Source organism: Protopterus annectens, chromosome 1.part2 (assembly GCF_019279795.1).
Source record: "Protopterus annectens isolate FY-2018-M chromosome 1.part2, PAN1.0, whole genome shotgun sequence".
NCBI classification, from domain to species: Eukaryota; Metazoa; Chordata; order Ceratodontiformes; family Protopteridae; genus Protopterus; species Protopterus annectens.
Genome location: NC_056727.1, coordinates 309050370 through 309070701, shown reverse-complemented (window position 1 = coordinate 309070701; position 20332 = coordinate 309050370). Strand labels below are relative to the sequence as shown.

Genomic DNA, 20332 nt, shown 5'->3' with positions numbered 1-20332 from the left:
ACCAGGCTCGTCAGGCTCATAGGTCGATAGTTCCCGGGATCAATGGTGGCTCCCCCTTTGTGGAGTGGGATAAATGTTGCTGTGTACTATTCAGTGGGCACAAAGCCTGATGCGAGGCTATTATTGAACATGGTGCTTAAGTGAGGAGCCAGTTCGTTGTGAAGTTCGTGTAAAACACAGCCCGGATGTTGTCCTGTCCCATGGATGCTGTGTTTTTGGTTTTAGAGAGTGCAGCTTTTACCTGTGTAGTTGTGATTACAGGGACTCTGCATTCTTCCTATATAGATATGGGCCCTTTAGGGGGTGAGGGGGGGCAAAGTTAGCACTGAACCTGTTTGCCAAGTTCTGGGAGGGGAAACATGCAGTAAAAGGAAGCTAGGAAAACTAAAATGGCAGTAGGGTATGGCAAAATGTCACATAAAGAGTAAAATTTAGAATAGTAGAGGAAAGCAAAGGTGGGACGTTTGCAGAATTAAATCTCAGTTTTCCTACACCGGCAGGGTTACTGTTTGTAAATCAGGAAACTAGATAACATCAACCATGCCACGAGAAATGAGTTCTAATTATAACAAATAGGAGAAACTGGAAAGAGAAATTAAATCAGAAAAAGCTCTCACAGAGCATATGTATTAACACTGTACAAAATGAAAGCTTTTGAATCCTTTTGATCATGGATTCAGCAATTAGTAAATTGCAAGGCACTGTACATAAGCTGCTACAGGGCATTATTTTAACATAAATGGATAGGAAGGTATGGTTCAAATGAAAAGACAGTTAAGATGATAGGCTATTTATAAAATAACAAGCAGATAACAAAGACTTGTGCAGGGGAATTAAGGAAGGAACTTGCCTGCCGAACAGGTTTAGCAGGTGAAAGCTGGGAGATGGAGACTGGTATGAAATACTAAAAAACAAGCACAAACAAAGACAGAACCACAGTAGTCAACAGGTGACAAAGCAAACTCGCTGCCCAGAATAAACAAAAATAAAGGAGTAAAGAAGAGAGCAGTTTTCTAAAGTCTTAACAGTGTGCAAGTCATAATGTTTTAAAGGTGCAAATTCAAATTACCGTGGCAACAGCAGCAAAAGAGGTGGTGGTGAGAAAGTTGTGGGAAAATCTGAAGAGACATTTGAAAAAGTTTTAAGATCAAACGTGATAAGCTAGAAAATACTGCAATTCGAAGTTTAAATCCCAGACAGCAAAGTGAACTCAGACTGTAGTGCTCAGCCTGTGAGCAAATGAGCTGTAGAGGCATGCAAGAAAACACATAGACACTTAGATTTAGCAGACTGGCAAGAAGACTGGGAAGTGATGACTTAAGAACAAGGTCCCCTAGGATGTAGTACATAAGCAGTTATACGAGGGCAAACTTTGGCATGCAGAATAAGAGCCACTCAGGTGGAGTGGACGAGTTAGCCGTACAAAGAAAGGCAAAGCAAGAACACAGTTTAACAAGTTCCTCGACGTACTAAGACATTATGGGATTTAAGCAAATATGAGAGATGTAGGCCAGAATAAAGAGAGTAAAATTAAGATAGAGCCAAGTATGGGGATCCAGACATAGGAATAATGCAGAAAACCAAAGGTAAGACACTGAAGAATAGCATCTACAAGATGAGGAATCTTGAAACAGATAGGAAATATGCTTCAGAGGAAAAGATAGCTAAGCTGAAAATTTAGAGTAAAAATACCAAGGACCTATTAGAAACAAAGAAAAACGAATTAGTAAGAATAGTGAAGTGATGAGGAAACTGCACAGAAAAGACAGTAACATAGGGTCTATGTCATAAAACCAAAAATACAAACTCTGGAACGCTCACATGAGTGAATAATCACAAACTCGAATTTGGTATTGTGGGGGACTCTGCCCCCCCCCCCCGCTAAATATATATATTCCTACTCCGAGATCTCACTACAGTGAGGAAAGGACAAATATTCTGATCTTCACTGTACTGCGATCCCAAAATACTACTTTCGAGTTTGATTATTCGCTCATGTGAGTGTTAGAGACTACGTTTTTGTCATTCTAAAGTAGACTCAGTAACACAGGTTACGGGTGGCTACTCTGAGATAAACATCAGGGTGAGGCCAAGAGATGCTGAGCGTGGGCAACACTAATGCCCAAGGATAAGGGAGAAGGAGATCCAACTAGTCCAGGAGGAGGTAGAGAGTTAATAGACGGGGTAAAGTTGATCACTTGGAATAACAGAAGAAATACTGAATCTCAACAGAAGTGAGAGACAATCCTCCACAGGTGCTGTAGAGGGCTGACATTGTACTAGTTACAAGAAAGATGAACTAAAAATCAAATACAAGGGAAAATTGATGACATAAAGATTAGGAAGAGGCGAGACAGACCATGTAAGAAGAAGATGAGATGGTGAGTATTAGTACAGTTTATGAAAGGCATGGAAGCAGATATAGTGAGAATAAAAGAAAGTAGGGAGGGTAGCTGGATCATATGGGAATGTAAAATTAAAGGCAAAAAATTTAAATGGGGAAATATATACATGTCCCAAAAGAGAGGAGATAGGTTTTTAGGGAGTCATTTAAAGAGTGCGGAAAGGAGGAGGAGGAAGACTAGGAAAACAAGTTTGGAAAGGATGATGTCAGTGTAATGCTAAATGCAAGCCTGCACAGAAGACAGAAAAAGTTAAATAACCAAAGAGAGCTACCAAGGGAAAAATAGGGAGGGTGGATAGAGAGTTGGAGGAAAAATAGAGGGCAGGTAATTCATTTTTACAAGATCAAGACAGATGGAAGGGAAGTAGGTTAGACTGGTTTCTGGTGAAGACTGAGTTGATGTCCAATGTCGCTAAGGTAGGAACAGGAAACCAGCCAGTTCCAAACCATGTCCCAATGTATATAAGGATAGGTAAAGGCTAGGAAGAACAAAGGGTTACTATTGAAAATGGGATGCAGCAAAATGGAGAACAGATGACCAAAAAAGAAAACTGAATAGAAGTAGCAAGAGCACAAAAAGGAGAATGAAAGTGACAGACTAAGTACAGGAAGGTGGAGGGAACAGCTTATGCCAGAAACAGGAATCAAGAGGAAAAGAAAGATAAAAGAATCAGAATGGGAATTAAGAGATCTGCAAAGCAGGGCACATAGGGAAAGTAGGGTTGTCTAAGTAAACTTAACAGTAGATGATTGAATGATCACTGCTGCAGGTTCTGTGTACATTTAAAAGCACTGCAAACTAGATTCCGTTTCCAAGTCTAGTGCAGTCTTTTCCAGGACCATTCTCCAGGGATTCTGGAAACATCATCCTTCCTCCTCCTAGTCATTATAAGCTGTGCTATTCTACCCATATAGCTAAGGCGACTGCAGCATTAATCAAATGATGAAGTAAGTAAACTTTGCATAATGGCATATGTTTGAATGACCACTGCTGCAAGAACAGTTCCCTCCCTCCATCACCCTTGTTTTGCTACATTTTTGTTGCCAAGGTTTTATTTATCTAGCATTATCCTCTTTCAGAGCTGTAGCCTACTTCTTTCAGTTGGCATGAAAGCTCTGAAGGGCCTGGCGCCCAGACCATTTTTTCTACATCACTGTTTGAGTTTCCAGTGGTATGGGCTTGTGGAAGGTACCCTTAAGCACTGAAAACTGGCCAACTATTGTATCCTGTACAGGGTATAACCCAAACAGCTAAGGCTAGTTCAGTAGTGATCAAGTGATGAACATTCAGAGAGATACATGTGGATAGAGGAAGAGGAGAGACTAAAATTCAAAGTTGAATTTTGGGAAAAAATTGAACAGAGATGGTATGCACACACAAGGGAAAAAACAGGGAAAGCCGTACAATGGAAGCTAAAAGAGAAAAGAACAAAATAAAAAAGAAATGGGAGAAAAATGAAACTGGAGTGGTAGTAGAGGGAATGGAAGAAATAAAAGAATTGCTAACTGAGTTCTCTGAGAACCTGTAATGAGGACAGATGGGACAGGAGGGTTAAATTATAGATAGATAAGAAACTGCATTAGAAGGAGGCAGATGGTCTAGACTGGAGAAATGATGGCTGAGGAGATGAAGAAATTAAAGGTCTCGCAGGTGAGGAAAGCAGTTGGCCTGGATAGGCTGCTAATGAATTTAACAGACTATTACATGAGGAGGTAAAATAATACCTAGCTTGTGTCCTTACAGGTGTGGTAAAAGTTAAGGCTGTCTCTCGATTGAAGAGGCAACGATTTTGTTGTTACTGAAGGCGGCCAAGGAATTAGTGGATCTGGTGCTTTCAGAGTGATATTCATCATAAATGTAGACATCCAAAAACATTAACAAAATCTTAGCAGTCAACATAGAAAAAATTGTGTCCAGTACTGGGGAAGATCATAGGTAGATGGTGGATATCAGGTTTTAAGATCTATGGGACTGTGAAAATAGCCAGCTGATGCGGACAGGGATTATACTATTTGGCACTAAAACATTTTTTAATTCATTTGAATAGTCTGTTTTTTGTGAAGGGTCCCAGTGGACGAGTAAGAATGCTGTACAAGATTCCTAGAACTTTTAATCCAAATAAACAGAGACTTCTCAAAAGGGGTTGCCTATCAGAAGAGGCGAGCAATGGCTGCCCACTGTCACCACACATGTACATCCTGATGATGGATACAGTAGCACAGAAAGACAGTGAATGCTTGTAACAGCTGGAAATGAGAGGAAGGGGCAAAACAAAATTCCATTTTGTTAAACAAGAAATTTCTTTATTAAATGATCACTTATGATATAGGCAGTCATACATTTATATAAATGAAAATGAAAACAAACCATATTGACATATTTTCAGTTGCAAACATTATACATAACATCACTTGTACATCCAGTCATTGTCAATCAAACATTAAAAAGCTTATTCTATTCCTGCCATCCCTTAAACCTCATTCCTCCTCGAAAACATTATTCTGCATGTATTGTTCCCACAGTTCTTGTTTTTTCTATGTAATTTGATCCTACCTTTTTCTAAAGATTCCACTTCCAGTATTTTATCTCTGTTACTATGTTCATTACTTTTAATACAGTTGGTTTAGTTTTTGATTTCCATTTTCTAGAAATTGCTTTTTTGGCAGCTATCAGAATTAAACTCTCCAAGGCCTTAATATGTCTAGGCAATTCTGATTCTGTATCATAGCTCAAAAAATGATTTCCTTAATTTCAAATTTGCTGACCCAGTGTTTCTGTTAGAGTACTCTGGAGGGAACTTTTAAATATGCCAACTCATTACACTCAGAAAAAAATATATTTCCAGTTGCCCCTTTCTTCCTTATTGCACCTGAAACATTTGCAATTTGTCTGAGGAAAAATTCTTTGGAGTCTGCTTGGGGTATAAAATACCTATACAAACACTTCCAAGCAAAGTTTGTAAATCTTCTAGAATTTGTTGTATGTTTGGGAGTTATACATATACCTCCCCATTGTTTATTTGTGAATTGCTTACCCACTATCTCTCTCCCCAGTCTTTTCCAACTTCCTCTGATTGATTCCTGTAGTTGTCACGCAATATTTTATATGCTGTACTAATTATCCTTTTTTTTTTTTTTTTACAGCAGCTTCTTTTCTAGATTCTAAAAGCTCTACCAGTGCTAGTCTTTCGCTTAGGATCCCATACAAGTTCTTCGTGTTTCACTGTTGCAGTCCTCACATATGGGTTATCCTGTCCCGGTAGCCCTCAGTTGGCCCGAATACCAGAGTCCTTGGTATATGACGTCAGCTGCCACCGGTTGTAAAACTGATGTCAGAACGTCCGGTATAAAGGGAGGCAGCCGATGCCATTTCCTCAGTCTTTCTTGCTGCGGAGCACGAAGCAGATGCAATTCACACTAGTTGCCGGTTGGCCGTTTACCTTTGTTTTGCTTTCCGACTACCAAGTTGAAGACGCCTTCAGATAAGTACCCCGTTGGGGATCCTCTTTTCTTGCTTTAACGAATGTCAAATAAAGTTAATAACTGTCTTGCCTGTGGAAAACAGATTCCGCACCATGATTTCCATTCCTATTGTATAACTTGTTTGGGCCTTGAGCACGACATCCCTAACTGCAATCTCTGTGCTTCCTTTAACCCGCGTATCATACGCCGTAGAGCTAAGATTTTGTATAAGCATTTCGGAGTCTCGCCTAAGTTCGTCAGTATGGCGTCTTCTGGTCTCCCGAATTCGGATATACCTAGGAAATGCAAAGACAAGGACCGTGACAGGCCTAGGGTTAAATCTGCCAATGACGCACCAGTGAAATTGGTCATCAGCATAGCGGTAGTCAGTGAGACGCTTTTGCAGCCCCTGCAGTCTGCAGATTTTCAGCCACAAGCCTCTGCCGAGACCTTTACGGAGTCCTCCATGCCGCAGGCTGCTATTTCGTTTTCAGACCCTCCACCTGTCGCCGCCTCAGTTCAGACTTCTGCAGTTGCTAGGCCTCCCGAGTCCCTCCGGATTGCTAGTAAACCTTCCAGCCGCAAACCTACTCACAAGCAGGCATCGGCCTCCCCTCCTGTGCCTCAGTCCCAGTTGGTAAAGATGGCTGGTGATCTTCTTTCCCTGATCAGGGGCTCTCATCCCCCTCCCTTCAAAGAGGACTAGGGAATTATCTCCTGATGTTTTGCCTGTTTCAGTTCTGAGATTTCCAGTATGTCTGCTGGTGAAGAAGGACATTCTCAACTTTTTTCTGGCTTTGAGGATTCTGATGCTGAGGACTCTATCCCTTCTTCCTCCCCTCCAGAAGATTTTTCCTTTGGATACTTTGAATACCCTTAGGGAGCATTTTAAATGGGAATGTCAGGATTTTCCACAGTGTAAGAAAAAAATCAGGGAATTTTTGGATTTGCCTCAGCATAAACTTCTGGCTATACCTCCAGTTTTGGAAGTTGTGGATGATGTTTTCATGGAAAATCCTTTAACTCCTAATTCTGTTCCTTCTGCCCCCAGAAAACCGGATTGGTATTATAGGGTTCCTGAATCTCATCAGTTCCTTTTTAAAAACCCTACTGCTGATCCAGAAATTATTTCTCAAGGCCCCAAGGGTGTTAAGGCTACTATTGCTAAAAACCCTGTGCCTTCTGATAAGGAGTCTAGGGCATTAGACAGGTGGGGTTAAAAAGTCTATACCTCTGCAACTCTTGCCATTAGATCTGTGAACTGTCTTTTTCACATGCTTAAGTATCAGCAGCATACTTTGGAGGCTTTAAGGCTAAACATGGAGATATTCCTTCCATGACGGAGAAAAAAGATCTACAAGACTTGCTGAATTCGGCCACTTTAGTTAATAAGCATTCACATCATTGTGGTTTTGACACTTTGGAGGCTTCCTGCAGAGCAGCAGCCACTGGTTCTGTAATTAGAAGGCATGCTTGGCTCAGGGAGCATCCTCTTTCTGAACCTGTTAAGTCTAAATTGCTGGATGTTCCTTTGCACAAGGACAATCTTTTTGGTAGTAAGGCTGAGGAGGTACTGAAGAATTTGGATAAGGCAAAATCTATGCAAGCTGTAAAAGATTTCCTTCAGGTTCAGCCTCGTCGGTTTAGTAGGCATTATCCTTCCAAGAATTGGTCTTTCCCTGATCTTGGCAAGCAGGGTCGCTCTAGGCCTAGGGGTTTCAGATCTTCCAGAGGGCAGCCTTCTGCCCCTCAAAGAGCTAAGCAATGGTGTTCTTCTACTGCTAAATCAGGGAGTTCTAAGCCAGCTCCCTAAAGCAAACATTCTCAATGACTCCAGCCGCCTTGTGCCTATCTCTGCGGGCCCTGGGTTTCCTTTGGGGGGAAGGTTAGCCAGGTTCGCAGATGTATGGTCTACCATCACAGACGACAAGTGGGTGCTCGATATAGTAAACCAAGGTTACAAGTTTTTCACACCTTCCCTGTTTTACAAGGGTACCCAGACATACCCAGAACTCTCAGGGCAGAGGTAGAAACTCAAATTTCTTCTTTACTGACTATGGGGGCTATAGAGCCAGTTCCTGCAAATCAAGCAGGCCTAGGTTTTTATTCAAGACTTTTTCTGGTACCCAAGAAAGGGGGCACCTGGCACTCAATTCTAGATCTGTCTGTTCTAAACAATTTTCTGGTGATTCCCAAATTCAAGATGCTCACCCTTCAACAGTTACTACCAATGCTGGGCAAGGATTCATGGCTGGTAACTTTGGATCTAAAGGAGGCTTATCTGCACATCCCAATAAGGGAAAGTTGCAGGCAGTTCCTTCGCTTCATGGCTGGGAAGCAACACTTTCAATTCTCTGCATTGCCCTTTGGCTTATCTACTGCTCCCAGAGTTTTTACCAAGTGCTTGGCTCCAGCCATTGCTTTTTGCAGGCAGAGAAACATTTAAATTTATCCTTACCTGGACGACTGTCTCATTCAAGCAAACTCCCCAGAACAACTAGAAAAGGATTTGGATTTTGTGAAGAACACTCTCACCTCTTTGGGTTACACTCTCAACGAAAAGAAGTCAAAGTTGGTTCCTACAAGGGAGATTGTTTTCCTGGGAGTGAGTCTAAATACAGCCACCCAGATGGTAGTCCTCCTTCAACAGAGGCAAGAAGATCTTTCGGCTTACTTCATGAACTTGGCAAGCATGACCCGGCATTTTGCAAGGGAATTCCAGAAAGCACTGTGGTTCATGGCTTCATGTATTTTGATGATCCCACATACAAGGCTGCATATGAGAAAACGTCAATGGTATCTCAAGAATCTTTGGTGTCAGCACACACAGGACTTAGACTTGATTCTTGCCCTGATTCCCTGTCTACAAATGGAGTTCCTCTGGTGGGCGACAGCCTGTTCTCAGAACAAGTGTCTGCCTTTCCGCCCACCGCCTGCCAGCCAGACTCTCACCACAGACGCCTCATATTTTGCATGGGGGCTCATCTGGAAGGCAGGAGCATACAGTGGACTTGGGTTGGGAGGGTGGCCTAATGGTTAAGGTGTTTGCCTTATAAACACAAGGTGCAGGGTTTGAGTCTCACAATGGATAATTGGCTAGGCTTAAAATGGCTTGCAAGGGCAGTTAACTTAGTACTAACCTATGGAGCAACCAGCAGATTCATCTGCACATAAACTTAAAAGAATCGATGGCAGTGCAGCAGGCCTTGCCGGCTTTCAGGGACCTCCTCTACCCTGGGACTCTGCTGATCAGGACAGACAACACCACAGTCCTGTGGTACATCAACAAGCAAGGGGGGACTCACTCTTACCCCTTGTGCAGACAAAGCATGAGACTGTGGTCCATAGCAGCATCCATGGGTTTACATCTAATAGCCCAGTATCTCCCAGGGAGGCTAAACTCCTTGGTGGATCATTTGAGCAGACATGTTCTGGATCCTCACGAGTGGCAACTGAACAAGGACATTTTCCATCGCATCACTCATCATTGGGGCACCCCACAAGTGGATCTTTTCTCCTCTCACACCAATCTTCTCCTTCCAACCTTTTGCACCAGGGAGTTTCACATCAAAGCTTGGAGGGGTGGACGCATTGTCTTTCCCATGGACACATCTCAGTTTATGCATTCCCTCCTCTGCCTGTTTTTCCCAGAGTGCTGCTAAAGATAAGGGATGAAAAATCAAAGGCTATTCTGATAGCTCCAGATTGGCCCGGGCAGAATTGGTATCCCCTCCTTCGCAGCCTTTCACAGGCTCAGCCTTGGCTTCTTCCCCTGGTACTAGATCTATTGGTTCAGGGAGGGGGAAAGTTCCTTTATCCTCATCTTCGAACTCTGCATTTAACTGCCTGGCTAATACTTTAAATCTTTCCCAACAGGTGGTTGAAGTTCTTCATGAGGCCAGGAGGCCTAGCACCAGAAAATCGTATGCAGATAAATGGAAGAGATTTTGCTCTTGGATGTTGGCTAAAGGAGCAGATTCTTCTCATCCTTGTCTTTCCCTCATTATTGACTACCTAGCAGGACTGCTTAATGGTGGACTTTCCGTTTCTTCAATCAAAATTCACGCTTCAGCAATTTTGGCTCATTGTTCTTTTGAGCAACCCATTTTTTTCTCACCCCTTGATGAAACAGTTCCTGAGGGGTGCTAGTAACCTTTGACCTCCCAGAAGAGCTCCTACTCCTGCTTGGGATCTTAATTTTCTCCTGGAAAAACTTTCTCTGCCTCCCTTTGAACCAGCTGCCTCTTCAGATTTGAAGTTTCTATCCTGGAAGACTGTTTTCCTTTTAGCTATTACTTCAGCTAGATTCACTCAGACCGAGTTTCTCTGAGAACTAATCCCTCCTTCATGTCTAAGGTAGTTTCCAGTTTAACCCTTAACCAGTCTATTCACCTGCCTACATTTTTCAGCAATCCCCAAAATAAAGGGGAAAAGATTCTGCACTCTATTCATGTGCATAGACAGCTGAGATTTTACTTAGGACTAAATCCTTTCGAAAATTGAACAGTTGTTGGTTAGTTTTGCTCCTGGGGCTCAGGGTAAAGCTATTTCAAAACAAACCATCTCCAAATGGATTGCTCGTTGTATTCACTTTTGTTACCTGCAGCATGGGAAGGTTCCCCCTCAGGGTATTAGGACCCATTCTACTAGAGCAGCCCCTACCTCTGCAGCCTTTCTGAGAGGTGTGCTTATTAAGATGCAGCTACTTGGTCTTCTGTCCATACTTTTACAAAGCATTACAATCTACCTTTGTTTTCTAAATCCAGGGCTGGTTTTGCCTCTGCAGTTTTGCAGGGCCTTCTTACTAACCCTTAATCTGTGATCCTTCCTCCACCCTTTGTCTTTTTCCTGGGCTTTGGGAATCAACCCATATGCGAGGATTGCAACAGTGAAACACAAAGAACATAGTACAGTTGTGTACACTTACCATAAATGTAGATGTTCGAGTGTATTCACTGTTGCAGTCCTGGTTTCCCATCCTCCATTCCCCCTTTTTTCCTAAGGCACAGACTGTATACTTTTTTATTTTTTGTATGACGTGTCCAGGGTGCTTCCTTCCTGGGTTAGCTTTCTTTTGGGGGCTCCTGACAGTTAAGGCAAGAAAAACTGAGGAAATGGTGTTGGCTGCCTCCCTTTATACCTGATGTTCTGACATCAGTTTTACAACTGGCAGCAGCAGACGTCATATACCAAGGACTCTGGTATTCGGGCCAGCTGAGGACTATTGGGACTGGATAACCCATATGTGAGGACTGCAACAGTGAATACGCTCGAACATCTACATTTATGGTGTGAAAATTGGGTGAAGATAGATGAAGGCTGCCAGCCTAGCCAGATAGAATTTTGGAAATAATTCTGTCATCTGTAAATATTAATGTAAACCACAGGCTTGTTGTCTTAAATGGTAAAAATAGTTCTACATGTGGAACTGGAAAAAATGTAACAACAGTGCACAGTACTGACCAAGTAAAGCATGTTGTGACCCTTTGATGTTAAAACACGACTCCAGCCGGTCTAGATGAAGGAATTCTTGAACTTGTTTTAAGGCCAGATTTAATGGCCAGAATGTGCATGCATAAATGTCTTTAATGGCTTTGCTTCCTGACCTGGTGTGAGCTTACTAAAGAATGTAGCCTGTTAGCCTAGGAACCCCAGGAAAGTGTGAAGAATGATGTAATGTGAATCAGGACTGTAATATCAATTTAAATAGAATCAGAGAGCATTAAGCATTTTTGTCTTGACCATCCAACTCATCAGCACTGTCTTGCTCTATATGTAAGTTTGTCTTAGACTTGTGTTTTCTCATAGAAATAGCTAGAAACTAGAAAGATTAGACTGTGTTTTTCTGTGATGTCAGAACTGTACTACTGAATTATTTTAAGTATTTCTCTGTGATTTCTGAATTTTTGAGTAGTACTGTGTAGTAAAAAGTATTGTCTTGTGTTTTGACTATTTGTTATTAAATATTTTTAAACCCTTTCAACCGTGGCTGTTTTTGTAGAGATAATTTAAGCTCTTTAGAGTAACTTGCATGCCTTTGGTAAAATTGTACAAAGCCACTCCAATAGCTTTAGCCATGGGCTATACTACCAATTGGATGATAATATTGCACAGTAATAATTGGGCACCCTTTTAAGGGCTTTTGAGTAGCAGATAAATATTAGTGGGTGGTGGCCGCTGGTACTGCAGTATAGTCTGGGGAAAAAGGGGCACAGATGGGGAACCTGTGCCAGCCTTCCCCAGGAGTGTCTGTGTGGTTGTATAAACTCTTAAAGTGTGTGTGTGTGCATGTGTCACTACTTGGGGAGGGACACGAAGCACTGGTTGGACAGAGAGAGGGTGCTGGAGGTTTTAGCTTGCCCACTAGGCTGAGATCTGGACCCTATAGCTGTGCCAGTGGGGAGTCTTATTGGGGACCTGGAGAGCAAGGGAGCAACCAGCCCCGGACTGACTGTGATCTCTGTGTGCTCTTAAGGAAAATTGCACTTTACTGTGTGTATTTGTTATCCGTTCCTCCTATATGAGACGCCCCTCATTGGTGTTAGTGGTGATGATTGAGGCTCCTTGATTGCTGGGCCAGGGCACGGGCGTCACACTGTGAAATACCCCTTCAAATCAAGTAATCCCATACCACCTTGTTCTATTTAAAGGATTAACTTATCCTACTTGACCCTTGACCTATTCCCCTCCCAGTTAAAATCATTCAACTCTATATTAATTGCTATCCACAACTTCTCCTCTGGTTCATAAAACAAATATGCCTTACCTGTGTGTAAAACTAAAGGGACTAAAAAAATTTCATGGGTTGTATCTTGCTATCCATATCCATAAAACAGGGCTTCCAATTTCTCAATTTTTGTATCATCTTTTTAGTCTCTTCCCACATATCTTTAGCTGCCAAAATGGAATCCTTTTTAATCCATACTCCTATGTACTTAATTATACCACATCCCATAAGTATGGGTATTACTGAACCAGTACGTGTGTGGGTACATAGTCTACATCTACTGCCTTTGTTTTGTCTTCATTAATTTTGTATCCAGAAAAGACTTGAAATTGTCTGAGAATGTTCCACAACACAGAAGTGACCTGTACTGGTTTCATCAGGTACTATAAAATAATATCATCTGCAAATAAAGCCAATTTTTCTTGACTACCATATCAGTTATATCCTTGATTTTGAGTCCCTTATTTTCTTTGTCAGTAGTTCTAAATATAACACAAATAACAAAAGGGAACGAAGACATTTCGGCCTGGTTTCAATCAGAGAGGACACACACACACACTTAAATTTTCACCTCTGACCCCACATATATCCTCCTAATCAACCTTATTTTATTAGGGAATGCAAATGTTTCCACTGCCCTACTCATAAAATACCTTTTGTGTATCAAGACCGACCAATAACTGTTCGCAGACAGTTGCAAGTTGGCAGCCTTTATTAACTCCCCAAGTGATGTTGACATTCTAAAGAATGGCCTCACTGTGACCAATGACTGGTGTCAGAACCATGGCCTTAAGCTCAATGCCAAAAAATGTGTCATCACCCCCTTTGAGAAAAACCCGGTTCCAATGAATTACCGCATTGATGGTAGTCCACTGAACACAGAAGATGTTATAAGAGAGTTGGGAACACAGGTTGAACGCAACCTCTCTTTTGATCACCACATTGCCACTGTGGTCAGAAAGTCCTTCTATGTGGCACATCTCAATTATAAAGGGTTTTGCATCCAGGAAGAAAGAGGTCATTGTCTCCCTCTACTCTTCCTGCATTAGGCCAGTCATAGAGTACAATGCCCCATTTGGCTTGTACCTCACGTAGACACCTGCAACAACTGGAGAGGCAGCAAAAGTACCTCCCAAAGAAGATCCTAGGCCTTAAACACTTGTCCTATATGGACAGACTCAAAAAACTCCAACTATTCTCTGACTCATATCGCCTACTTAGAGGTGATCTCTGCTTGACCCAGCTCTGTTAGAAATGCTGCATCTAAAGAAATCCCAATCCCTCTGCACCACATGCTCCAGAGACCTCAACCTCATTACCACAGTTAACAGAACATTCTGTTGGGATAGGTTCATAACCCAGAGACTGCCCATGCTATGGAAGAGACTTCCCATAAATATCAAGCAGAATACCTCGCTGACGTTCTTCAAGAGAAATCTTGATGAGAGTGGATGGGAAACAGAAAATTCACCCCAGGGATAACAGCAGTGGCTTTACTCGACAGAGGCACTGGGAACTAAGGTCAGGTGGCATTATGCCAGGGTAATCCTATGGCTAGGCTTGTAAAGGCTTCAAATGAAACAAAAAGCAGTAAAGCAGCACTCTCTTTTATTCAGAAAAAAACAGAATAAAGCTTTCGGGTAACACCCTTCATCAGTATAATGAAACATCTTGTTCAGGGTATAAATAGGCATTTTTCTAAAAACACATGACACAACCAACCAATAAAAAGTCCATATCAATTAAGTAACAGTGTAAAGGCCCCAGGGCCATTAGCCTAGTACACACCTATATTTGCTTACACTCTGCTTCCCTCTGAATCATGATTATTCTATTAGTAATGTCTTTCGGCTTTTCCCGGTTAGGGGTCGCCACAGCGGAACTCCGGTCCGCTAATAATTGGCAGTGGATTTTTACCGTGCCGATTTGCCAGCCCGATGACCAACCTTCAAAGAAGGCACAGCCATTCACGCACGCACCTACCTGCATGTCTTTAAACGTCACTCAACTGCAGGGAGGACATGCAGACTCTACACAGAAGGAGCTCCAGCCGTGAATGCTTGCTGTGAGGCGACAACGCTAACCGCTGCACCAGAGTGTCCTCAATCATCATTATTCTGTTAATATTGTCAAATGGCTAAAAGAATTCCAAAGGTGATGGTAAAATTGATAGATATGGATCAAATTTGGTTTTGTGGAGGGAAGGCAAACATTTGACAATCATCATTATTCTATTAATATTGTCAAATGTTTGCCTCCCCTCCACAAAACCAAATTGATCCATATCTATCAATTTTACCATCACCTTTGGAATTCTTGTAGCCATTGTAGACCTAAACACTTTATAATTGTGGTTTATAATTGAAATGGGCCTATATAAAGCTGGATCTGATGGGTCTGTACCATCTTTAGTTGTTATAGTCACCACCACTTTTTTTCCAAGGTATTGGTGCTTCTCCTCCTTTTAAAATACTGTTAAACAAAACTTTCCAGGTCTTTATCACTTTCTTCCTTCCTAGCTTCCATACTTCCACAGGAATACCATCTGTTCCTGAGAACTTTCCTGTGGATTGGTTGCACATAACCATTTTTATCTCATCTCCTTCTATCCTACCTGTTAGTAATTGAACCTCAGCTTACCTCTAACCTTGCCATATTTAATTCTTCCATAAACATTTCCATTTGTACTTTTTCTTTATTTCCAAGTTTCTGTGCTTTACATAGATTTTCATAAAATGTGTGTAATATTTATACTTATACAGGATTTCTGGTTATTTTTCTTATTTTAGGCTCATTAAGCTTGGCAACAACCCTTTCTCCTTTCTGTTGCCTGAGCTCTTGTGCTAAACATTTTTGTGCTACGGAGTTTCTATCAAAAAACAGTTGCTTAACAGTAATCATTCCAAATGCTTACATATTATTGTGGTAGTCCCTTATTTTTTCTTTAGCACTCTGCAGTTGAACCTCTTCTTGTTCTTTGAGATTCCACCTATTCTGCAGTACTTTAACCTTTGTCAGTCCTAAATAGTTCTTGTTACTTCTTAAACATATCTGTTTTTCGTTTATTTTTCACCCTTTTTTTAAAGTCCATTTTAATTTTATCCCACTCCATAGCTGTATTTTCAGAAGTTTCTATCTTCGCTAATAACTCCTAAATAATTTCTACTAACCATTCCTTAAATTCCCTACTTATCTGTTAAAAGAGGAAGTACCTATGTCTCATTTTTGTTTCATTACCTTACATTTTTATTTTAGTTATTATTGGCACACAATCTGAAATAGTTACTGGATGCGTATCAAAACTTTCAATTAAATGAACATGTTCCTGTGAAAAATAATTTCTGTCTAGCCTAGCCCAGTTTTTGTATCTTGGGGAATATTCTCTCCGAACTCCTGCTACTGAATTTTCATCTTCCATACCAAATATTTTCATAAATGTCTTCAAAAACTACCCTCTTTTGTTACATCTTCCCTTGTAGACCCCCCAGATACATCGTCACTGTTGCAAATCAAATTCTATTTCTCTCTTATAACCAATGTTCCCTGATGAAAGCTGATTATTTCCCCCAAGAATTTTCTTAAGCTGCATTATAGCAGTTTCAGGTGGAATACAAATAGCATGTTAGCATAATCCTCCTCCCTTATCTGTAGCCCCTTATTACTACAAATCTACCATTACCTTCTTTTCCCTCTGCTATCACTACTGGAGCTCTTCTTTCAATTAATATAAGTTCTCCCTTTGCCTTGTCACAGATATTCTGCTGAATAACCATCCTGAAATCCTTTCTTTATCGAGTTCACATGCATGCTTATTTATTTCCAAGTGTGTCTCCTGTAGCATAGCTATTTGTACTCTGCATTTTATAATATAGTTCACTACTCTTTCTTTTTGTATATTTCTGTGAGACCATTCATATTTCAAGATAGTGCAGAAAAGTGTCATTATGATAAGAAGTTATTATACCCACATGTTATGTATAACAGTTTTTCTAAAATCTATAGTTTCAGCTTTTGTGTTGCATGTATACACTAATGATCGGTAGGTTGACCTTTTATACCATTGTTTCTTGATGCATACATTTGAACCTATGCACCATCTTATAAAACATTTTGTTATAATGAAAACTCTCAAACAAAAAAAAAACTGACATGCCTCCATAACATCCCTAAAAACTATTAATTTAATACCAACACACAAAACTGTTTTTTTTTTTCAAATAATGAAGTTTAACCCTCCTAATGGGAAGAGTTGTCCCAGACTGACAACCACATTTACAGGCTTGGATTAATCCATAATGAAGATTATCCATGCTACAACACATAATACACCTTGTTCTTCTACTTCCACTAAGTGCTGTCTGTCTCGTGTCTTATAATTATTCCTCTCCTGAATGAAGAAAACAACTTGAATGCATTCAGAAAGCATCATCTCCCAGCCATTAAATTGCCCCATTATTAGATTGTCTCCATAGAAACATGAGAACCAGATAGACAGTTGTGTTCTACTACACATATTGCAGTGTAAACATTTTTGTGCTAGAGGGAAACGCTATTCAGTATTCATTATATTCAGTGTTTTGTTATTTATTTGCTTCCCCTTTTAACTTCATATTAAATCATGACAAGGGCCTTAATCCAGTCATTCCCCTATGCAAAATAAGAAAATGCTTATCAGTTTTACTTGTATCGTGCTCATTTGTCCAGACTATGTTCACTTTTCACATTGCAGTGCCTACATTTCTTAAAACTGAACAAGAAGAATGAAAAAAGTGGAAAAAACATGGGCACCTGTTTACTTTAGTATCCCTATCACACACAAAATTAACTGAAACAGCTTTCCTTTATAGCATGCAGTTAATGCCATGTATCATAAAAAATACTGTTGAAAACAAAATTTTGTTTTACTTAGTTAATTTTTACCTTCCTCTTCCCCTCTGCCAAATTTTCTTCCAAACACTAATGACATGAAGTAGGGCATATGCTTTGGAGTCCCCTACGAGTTTAACAAAGTCAAAACAGTCCAATATTTCCATGTTTTCCTGGTCTGTCATACTTCCCAAATGTAATTGATGCTTTGTAATCCCCCATTTATTCATTAGTTTCTGAATTGCTAGTTTTCTTCCTTTTGATCTCCATCTCCCAGATCTAGTCACTGGTTCATTTCCAATGTACTCCTGGTTCTTCTAGTTAACTGTTGTGCTTTTTTCTGTTTCTTAAGCATTTTCCTTTGGAAAATTGGAAAAGTTTCACTGGCAATAGTGTCTTTATGGCATAATTATTAGAAGAGTAAGAAGCAGAATCCCCTTCTGTTTAATAACAAACTTGTATTTCTCCTTAGCATGTTCTTTATCAAAGAAAGATTTTGATGATCCAGGAAAAAATATTCTGAAAATAGCTAGATACAGCAGCTTGAATCTTGCACACTCTTCTTGACATTCCCTGATTTATGGAATAAATTTGCTCCTCTAATGCATGTTGTAGAGTGAGTAATCATTTTCCAAAAACAGTCAACTGAATGAAGAGGTCAAAGGTAGAATCAGAGGGGCTGCAGCCAACTGGCATAGAGTCCCAGGTGTAGTCTATGATAGAAGAATGCCAAAGAAGCTGAAAAGTAAAGTGTACAAGACAGTGGTGCGACCAGTACTGTATGGTACAGAAACCTGGGCAGTAAAGGCAGAGCAGGTGAAGACATTAGATGTGATGGAAATGAAGTGCCTGAGAAGGGTGGTAGCATACACAGTGTGGGACAGAAGAAGAAGCCAGAGTAGCTCCAATTGCAGAAAAGATCAGAGAGAACAGAATACGGTAGTTGGGACATGTGCAGAAAAGCAGAAGGCAATTTGGTGAAGAAAATTTGGGACAGACAGGAATAAGGTAAGAGAAAACAAGGATGTCCAACAAAGAGGTGGATGGATTGTGTGAAAGAAGATCTACAACAGTCAGGCATGAGTGTCTAAGAATGCAGAAGTATAGCATTGAACTGAGAGAGATGGTGACAGTTAACACGATACCCTGACCCCATGTAGAAAATGGGAAAAAAGGGGGCTGCTCATGATGATGATGATATATATTGTCTCCCACTTTTAGTACTTTGTCCTTTTGCCACAATTTTATCAGAATCAACTCTTTTCTGCTGGTAGGATTGCATATTTACTATTAACAATCTGGGTTGCTTTCTCAAGGCCAGGTTTAGAGCATACATACAATGTGCCCTTTCAATTAACAACACCTGCTGTGGAATACCATTCTAGTTTAGTTTTGCCTTCATAAAATCAATAGTCTTTTCCTTCCAATTTCTCTGGTACAGTAGAAAATCTCAGGTTTTCATTACATGATTTGTCCTCTAATTCTACTATTTTTTCAAGCTTCTCTTCTTGAACAGTCTCATACTCAGCCATCATTTTCTTCATTTTGACCTCTGATTATTGCAGTTTTATTTAAAGCTTTTTCCATTTTTACCAGCCTTTTGTTATTTGAGTTGGTTTACGTTCAGTGTTTTGTAAACTTTAATCAGCTCTGAGAACATGTGACTTATTTTTTCCTGTAGATTACTGGAAGTCATGTCTTGAACCAAAGCTGGAGCTTGGACTGCTTTTTGCTGAGCGGCTGCAGGATCCTTCACAGTCAGTGTTTTTGCCTCACCTTTTGTGTATTGATTTTCTTTCAGTTTCTCTGAATTTCTTTTTTGCTGGCATCCAGGCAGCGCAGTTACTAGCCAGTTACTGAAATTTACCCAGAAAGACAAATTCACTGGCTCTGTTTTCTGAGTTTCTCTTTTCATAATGGAAGAGTTGAAATTAAGGTGTTACTCAGTGTGCAGCCATCTTGGAAGTGGGCAAAACAAAATTCTTGTTCACAAAGTAACTGCATGCTACTAGCAGAGGATGTGGAAGAGGTGGAAAGAGTAGTATTAGACTATATGAACAACTTTATGAGAGAAGAAAGGCTGGAATACAGCATGAAGTAGTCTGTGGATTAATGTGAGAAGGAACAAAGGAAGGGACATATTAGGAGGTATAAAACATAAAGCAGGAGACATATACATGGAAATAAAGATGTGAAATACAGTCCACAAGATTAAAGCAAAAATGTAAAGAACATAAGCAAAACAGTGGAACAAGACTTGCTTACGTGGAGAAACAAGACATTTACACTGAGAGATAAGATAAACATCCTCAGAATGATGACTTGTCCAAAGACTGGTTGCACACTAAGGCACATGCCAGTGACAACTTTCCAGCAGCATTTTTAGCTGTACTGTTGCAACTACCAAGCATCTTGGGGTGTATTAAGTTAGTGCTTTAAAATCTGACAGTCGTTTTAGTGTCGGTCATAAACAAAAGTCTAACCAGTTCCTTTCCTGCCTGCCTTGAATAGAATCTTTCACCTATGAGTCTAAATCCAAACATAATCATTGTAATGCTACTTCCAGAATTTATTTTTGTTTTCTTTCCTCTGCACCAGGTTTATAATTTTGCCTAATTCTGGTGGGAAAATAACCATAATTTTGCCAAATTCATTGTCAGTCATTCCTGGAGGGAAAACGGGTAACATTTTCACCAGGATATTAGGATGGCTATTCCTTGACAAGTAGATTAAAATATTTCCTATAACTTTTGTTCATTGACTAGCTTACTGAAATGTCTACCACCACCCCCACTTTCAAATGGTATTAGCCTTCCAGAAATCTAAGCTATGCTTCCCTAACCTGTTGCCTTCTGATGCAACAAAGGGTATAG

The 20332-nt window shown here is 40.5% G+C and overlaps 1 protein-coding gene across 2 annotated transcripts in view; it reads left to right on the top strand.

The window, feature by feature from the left end:
- The window catches only part of NDUFAF5 (NADH:ubiquinone oxidoreductase complex assembly factor 5), a 658571-nt gene that overhangs the window by 583160 nt on the left and 55079 nt on the right, over positions 1–20332 (top strand). The gene's annotated exons all lie outside the window — the stretch shown is intronic.